The following is an 8,291-nucleotide window of genomic DNA, read 5'->3' as shown; positions in this document are numbered from 1 at the left end:
AAACATCAGGTATGCTTGGGAATTAAACTAAACAGTGTAGTCTACCCGAGAAAATTTAAATCATCAAATCATACCCGAAAAAGACAAACTTAGATAAAAAAAACTAAGTGTGCCCGGAAAGGTTAAAAAGCATAAAACCTTACCCGAAAATACGTATTCAATCATAAGCAATCAGGCTTGCCCGGAAAGTGACTAAAATAGTAACTCTACCCGAAAAGTATCAAATACTTCAAAGCATGCCCGAAAATTGTAAACTTAGAAAAAAAACATCTAAGTGTACTCGAAAAGGTTATAAAGCATTAAACCTTATCCGAAAATACATATTCAACTGTTTTGTGCCCGGAAAGGTTAGAGAACATCAAACCTTACCCGAACTTACATATTCAACCAATTAAAGGCAAAAATGCAACACTTTTTGACTTAAACCAATTGTCAAAGACATTTTTTCAGTTATGTATCATTACAGATCATAGTTTTTTAGCAAATGGTGCATTTAGAGATCAAATTTCAGTTATGTTTCAATTCAAAACAATTTCTTTTATAAACTGAAAAGATCTCAGGAATGGGATCATATTGACTAAGTAGCTTTCTAAATACTTCATTCTCAGCATTATTATGACAACATAGATAGGTTAAAAGCAAGTCTAGATTTAGCATGAATTTCATCTTTTAGTGATATGATTAAGGTTCAATTTGTAGCATAATACATTAATGGTCAATACTGTGCTATGATGCCTCATATCTCTTCTCAAAGCTTATTTGGCTTTCCCCTGATCACCCCAATTTGACTCCAACCTCCTGTATTTGGTCAAAAAAATTTTTTTTGAGTGACAGAACTTATTGGATCTTTTTTGTATTTTTGAGAATCAAACATATATAGAGGTTGAACGTTGGACTTACTGTTAACAAACAGGCTTTTCATTCAAGATGAGACAGATTTTGTCAACATCTCTGTAGTTCTAATTATAACCCTCTTGTTTGATAAAATATTTAAAACACATATTAACTTTTGGTTGATTTATTAATTCTTCCCCTTGTTTTTGATATTTTCTCAAATTTTCTTAAAGCATGTTCTTTGTCATTCTAAAGATGTTTCATTTTTGGTTGACCAAATAACAACATGCTTGTGTATGACTGGGTAATCACTTTTCTGCCTATCATTTGGAGAGATTTATTTTGAGACATGCAAAGACAACTATGTATCTCCATAAAAAGATTAGCATATTCATTATTTTTATATCACCTTGGATTTTACACATCATGAGCATGTAACCATACATGTTAATGACTATACTAAGGTCTTTTCATCCTATTAAATCCATATGATTAGCTAAGTAGTCAATATTATATTCAGTTTAATATTCAATCACCTCAATGTCTCTTAATTGGCAGGAAAATGGCTATTCTGTTTGACCACAAGTGGTCAACAGGACCAAACATACATTATGAATATATGTCCTTTCAAAGTAAGAGCTATTGACATAGTTTTAAGTGAAAGAATAGAAAACAAGTTACAGACTGCCCAAAATGCCTTCAGTTTTCCAGGTTAATGGCTATCCTATCTGTCTTAAATCAGATGACAGGACCAACATATACAATTATATGCCTTTCCAACTTGAGCAAATGACATAATTCTCAGCAAAAGTAACTCTTGAGACTTTTCATTGAAAATCCTTCTTTTAAGCTTCTTTAAAGCTTGAACTGAATAGTATTATCATATCTCTACACCACTAACAACTTGCTCATGTTTTGACCAAAATAAAGTGTTTATGCAAAATTCATTAGAAAATTCATTTTATCATTTAATTTTGACATAAAATTCATTTTGACACAAACAGTTGGACCATATTCAAATCCTAATCATACTTAACATCATCAAAACAAGTAGACATTCTTAACATTCATAGTCTATCCTATCTAAATAATATCAAGATGATCATATAACACATATATTCAAGCAATCATAACCAAGTGATTACTCATGACATCAGATAAGTATTTAATTTTATAGACAGATCAAACTGCTTATCATAACATCAAATCAGTTAACTGATAAACAATCATTAGCATCAATGACACATAAATATCACAGATAGTCACTTTAAGCACTATTCAGTTAACATCAAACAAGTAACATATTCATAACATATTCATTCAACATTCAAAGTATGTGTCCTCTATCAAGAATAGTCAATTAGCACATAGAGACACACACTAAGCAAATATCCTCAATCAGACCTCATCTAAGTTGATCATACCCAGAGCTTTCAAAAGAAAGTTGAATCTGGTTCTGTCAAGTGGCTTGGTGAATAGGTCAGCCAAGTTGTCACTTGTGTCAACTCTCTGCATTTCAATCAAACCTTTTTCATTACAATCTCTACTGAAGTGATGTCTGATTTCAATATGTTTAGTCTTTGAATGTTGGACAGGATTCTTAACAGTAAAATATGCAGCAGTATTATCAATGAAATAGGGGTGTTCAGAAAATTCAAACCATAATCCAGCATCGGGTTCTGAATCCATAGAACTTATGCACAGCAAGCAGATGCAGCAATGTATTCAGCATCAGCAGTTGAGAATGAGACAGTAGTCTGCTTCTTGCATTGCCATAACACTAGACTTTCACCCAAAAATTGACATCCACCTGAGGTTGACTTCATGCTCATGTTGCAGCCATCATAATCACTGTATGTGTAGAAAATAAGGTCAAAAGATTGGTTCTTTGGATACCAAATTCCCAAGTCTGGTCTACCCTTTAAATATCTAAAAACTCTTTTAACAGCATTCATGTGGGAGACTTTTGGACTTGCTTGGAATCTTGCACAGACACATACAGCAAACATGATATCTGGTCTTGAAGCAATAAGATACATCAGAGACCCAATCTTTGCTCTGTATTCATGTTCATCAACTGGCTCCCCCTTTTCATCAGCTACAATCTTTTCCTTTGTATCCATAGGAGTTGAAGCAGTGTTCAAATCGTTGCATTTGTATTTGTCTAGGATGTCCTGCACATACTTAGACTGGTAGATGAAAATCCCATTAGCTTTCTGTTGAACTTGCAATCCAAGAAAGAAGTTCATTTCTCCCATTGAACTCATGCTGTATTTGCATTTCATTACCCCTTCAAACTCCATGCACATTTGTTCATTTGTTGAACCAAAGACGATATTATCAACATAGACTTGTAATAGCAGCAAGTCTGATCCCTTTCTTTTGTAGAAGAGTGTCTTGTCAATGGCTCCTCTTTTGAAACCATTTTCAAGAAGATGATTTGAAAGCTCATCATACCATGCTCTAGGAGCCTGATGCAATCCATAAAGGGCTTTATTTAGTTTATACACCCTGTTTGGATACACTGGATCTTCAAAACCTGGTGGTTGAGCAACATACACCTCTTCATCAATCTTTCCATTTAGGAATGCAGACTTTACATCAAGCAGGAACACCTTAATGTTTTTTGAGGCATCATATGCAAGAAAGATTCTGATTGCCTTAAGTCTTGCAACTGGTGCAAAGACTTCCTCAAAGTCTATTCCTTCTTTTTGAAGGCATCCCAATGCCACAAGTCTAGTCTTGTTCTTAATCACAATACCCCTCTCATCCCTTTTGTTTCTGAAAACCCATTTTGTGCCAATTGCAGATCTGTTCCTTGTCCTGTCAACAAGATCCCAAACATGTAGATCACTGAACTATGCCAGTTCCTCCTGCATTGCCTCCACCCAACTACTGTCCTTTAGTGCTTGAACAATGTTCTTTGGTTCTATTTGGGATAGAAAGCAGGAGTATAAACAGATGTTTGCAGATTCAGAATGACTTCTAGTAACTCTTTCATTTATATCTCCAATGATGTTTTCAGAGGGATGATTCTTTTCAACATAAGGGGTTTGAACTATCATATCTGCAGACATATTTGTGTCAAGATTTGATTCATTGAGATCTGGTTCTTCAATGATCAATTTTGTTTCAGCATCATGAAACTCTGGTGCTTCTTCAATGTTCTGTCTTGAGGTAGATGCACCATTTTTTCCAATATTCAATCTTTCAAAAAAATATTGAAATCTTGCAGTAGTCACATCTTCTTCGATTTAATTGTTGCTTGGGTTCTCCTCAGTCCGAACTTGATCATTCTATACTTCTTGATTGTATCGATTAAGCTATGCATGATCTTGTTCTTGGTCAACAATGTCATTTGAGATACCCTTAACAAATGTATACTCCTTTTATTTGCTAGCAACCTTCTTCCATAACCCTTCTAAGTCCAATGTTTTCTTCTTTTTCTCTTCAAATACACTGGTCTTGTAGAATGAGTCATCAAAGTCTTTAGAATAAATCTTGAAAGACCTTATCAACTTTTCATATCAAACAGCCATGTTACACCATCAACTGTGTTGAACTGATTCTTATTAAAGATGATGTCAGATGATTCAATAACACTCATATGGTCTTTCACATATACTCTGTAAGCTTTTGAATGTGTTGAATATCCAACAAAGAAGCAATCCAAGGATTTAGTTTGAAACTTGTTCAAGTAATCCCTAGTGTTCAGCAGAAAACACTTGCATCAAAAGTGCTTGAAAAACTTGATATAAGGCTTTCTATTGTTGAATATTTCATATGGTGTCTTGTTATGCCTTTTGTAAACAAGTACCCTATTATGAACATAGCAGGCAGTATTGATGGCTTCAGCCCAAAATGTAACTGGTAGATTTGCATCTGCTATCATGGTTCTTGTAGCTTCAATAAGTGTTTTGTTTCTTCTTTCTGCAACACCATTTTGTTCAGGAGTTCTAGGAGCTGAGAATTGTTGAAATATTCCCTTTTCTGTGCAAAATTCTTCCATTACTCCATTTTTGAACTCTGTACCATTGTCACTTCTCATTGTTTTAACTTTCTTATTTAGTTTGTTCTCAATCATTGTCACACAGCCCTTAATCAATTCTGCAGTCTCATCCTTTGTACTTAGGAAATAAACCCACGTATATCTTGAGTAATCATCAATGATCACAAGACAAAATCTTTTCTTCCCTATACTTGGCACACTCACAGGACCAAAAAGATCCTTGTGAAGTAACTCAAGTACTTGATCAATTGAGTTGATGAGCTTTGTCTTATGAGAGGATTTATGTTGCTTGAATTTCTGACATGAACTACAATGATCTTCCATTTTGAACTCTCTTGAAGGTAAGCCAATGACATGCTCACCCTTAACAAGTCTGTTCATATTCTTTAAATTCACATGACATAGTATCCTGTGCCACAATTTTGCCTCATTTTCCGTGGCTTTGGAAACAAAACATGTACCACCCCTTGAAACAGCTTCCTTCATGTTGAGCTCATATAGGTTGCCATTTCTAGGTGTCATCATCATAATCATTTCAGGTTGGATTACAAATTCAGGTTTTAAGATGAAACAGTGTGAGTCATCAATACCAACTTTGTATCCCTTATCACACATTTGTGATATGCTTAGCAAATTGTATTGTAAGCCTTCAACATGAAACACATTATCAAATGAGACTTTTCCATTTGTTAAAATTCCTTTCCCAGCTATCTTTCCACCGTTTTCATCACTTCCAAATGCCACAGGACCTTCAAACTTTTCTTTATAATTAACCAGCGACATCTTGTCACAAGTCATGTGCCTAGAACATCCACTATCCATGTACCATATGTCATTCAGTGGAGTGGACTATTCCTGCACAAAAGAAAAAGTTTGATTAATTAGGTGATGAAGTCGAAGTCATTTCAACTTGCAACTCATCAGTTTCAATTTCAGTGACTTCACTAGAAGTGAGTGTTGTTGGTTCAGGATCTTCAAACTCAAGGTTGTCTGAGTTATCTGTTTCATATCCACACTCTCTTGGAGTTTTCACAAATGATGTGGTGTTCTTGCTTTCATCATCTGTTTTTGTAGTTTCTTGCACAACATACTCCTTCTCTTCATAATAGTCTCTCACATCAGCAGTCTTTTCAACTTTGGTTTCCACCTTGGGTTTCCAAAGAAAACCTTGTGGTTCATATCCATGCTTTAATAAGAACTTCTCATCACTTGTCAATTCAGATGGTTTCTTTCTTGAAAAGATACCTTTGTTTCTGGTCTTTTCATTACTAGGTGAACCTTGAGATTCATCAGACTTGACTGATAGAGTGTCTTGTTTGATTCTCAAAGGCTGATAATTCTTCTTGACAGCTTTCTCATGCTTCTTAGGAGACATACTTCTTCTTACTGATTTAGTCACTTGTTTCTTTAATTTGACTTCAGTTTTCTTCCCACTTCTTGTCTCTTCAGCTGATTTCAACTCATCTTTCTTTGTGGTTTCATTTTCAAACACCTTTCCTTTTCCCAGGTATGCTTCATACTTTTGCTTGTACTGAACAAAGTCTTGGCCATACTTTGTTTCATCTGGGACATGAAAAGGTTGGAATTTTAATCTTTCATTGCATGAATCTGTGTGATGACCATACTCATCACACTTCTTGCACCATACCTTTCCTTTGAATCTTTCATGCTCCTTTGGTTTCTTGAACCTTTCACTTGGATTAGGTGACTTGACTCCAAGAGTATTTTGAGTCTTCAGACTATCAAAATCAATAGAGAAGGGAACAAACTCCTCAATTTTGATGTCTTGTCTTTCAACTTTGCTTTTAACAAAGACAATTTTCTCTATAATCATAGGTTCCTCATCACTGCTTTCTCTATGCCTTGACTGTCTTTTCTCCTATTCTTCCATGGTTTCCACTTCTCCAACATCAAGCACTTCATGACTGGAAAAGATTGGATAAATAGGGATAAAATTTTCTGCATCTACTACTTTCTCAGTTATTATCTTCTTTTTGTTTTGTTTTATCCTTTCCAACACAGCCTTGCTTGGTGGCTTGACTGCATTGTAGCTCACCTTTTTCCTTTCACAAATGTCAAAAGAAACATGTTCTCTTTTCATTTTATCATTCTGTTTCTTCATTTTTTATGTTACAGGTGGATACATAGGAAGTTTGTCAATTGACTCTGGTTTCTTATATCTTCTTCCTCTTTCAGCAGCTTTGATTTCCTCATCAGTGACTTGATCACTCAAATCACTCAAATCATCTTAATTCAAATCAACAGAATCAAATCATCCTCAGAGACTTGAACTCCAATTGACTTATCTTCTTTCACAACAAATTCACCTTCTTCATTTACTTTCACATTTCTATATAAATCAACAAATTTTTCTTTATCTTGAAAGACATCTCTGAACTGTTTCAGGTATGCATCTCTTTTCTCTTTATCAACTTTTGGCGTAAAGTTGTTGTTGAAGGGTGGTGGAACAGCTTTATATCTGTCTTTTTCATTTACTTGGTTTAGAATACCACAGATGTTTCCAGTAGAGACCAAGTTCATCAGGAATTCATTCTCAACTTGCAGTTTTGTGTTCTGCACCTTCTCTTCAAAAATCATCTTCTTTAGTCCATCAATCTCAGTGATGTATCTGGTTTGATTTCTGTAACTGATCATGCAATCATCTTCCAAGCTTTTAATCTTTTCTTCACTGATCAGTTCACTAGACTCATACCCATTGATGATACTTTATTTCCTAAAACACTCACTTTCCAGCTTGCCTACTTTTGTTTTCAATTCATTGACAATTTCATTTAAATCAACAGTAGGGGCAGAGTGTACCTGAGATGATGATCCAACTTCTTTTTCAATCAATGCCATAAATGCCACATTTGCTCTCTTGATGTCCTCGACAATGTCTTCTTCATGATTGCTCCAATCAAAATTTCCATCATGCTGTGAAGTTACAACCACATTTCCTTGATTTCTTGGTTGATTTTGGTTGGTTGGAACTGAATTGTTTGGAACAGTTTGAAGATTCTGATTGTTGTTCCTTTGAAAGCCTTGATTCTGTGACACAACTTGTTGATTATTGTTCGTTGGAGGTTGTTGGAAGTTGTTGAAGTTGGGGTTATAATTGTTGGAGTTGTTATTGAAGTTGTTATTCCTTGAAGTCTGTTGAAATTGTTGATATTAATGCTGCTGATTTCTTGGTTGATTCTGGTATTGGTTCATCTGAAATTTTCTTGGCATGTGCATTCTCTCGCAAAGTTACCAGGTTGTTGGCAGTTATAGCAAATGGCTTTAGACTTATCAAAACCAATTCTTTCATTAGGTCCTGATAGAAGAGATCTACCAGTCCTGTTATACAGCCTATTTCTTCTTAGAGCCAACATGGCTGCTTGCCATTTCAAATCCATGTTTTCCAAATCATCTGCATCAATTTGCTCCAAATCATCTTGAACAATGC

Source organism: Bidens hawaiensis, unplaced genomic scaffold (genome assembly GCF_021521415.1).
Source record: "Bidens hawaiensis isolate Kalapana, Puna unplaced genomic scaffold, B.hawaiensis_p1.1 tig00027490_1, whole genome shotgun sequence".
Lineage (NCBI taxonomy): Eukaryota > Viridiplantae > Streptophyta > Magnoliopsida > Asterales > Asteraceae > Bidens > Bidens hawaiensis.
The sequence above is the reverse complement of the archived record's forward strand: the minus strand, read 5'-3'. Positions refer to the sequence as shown.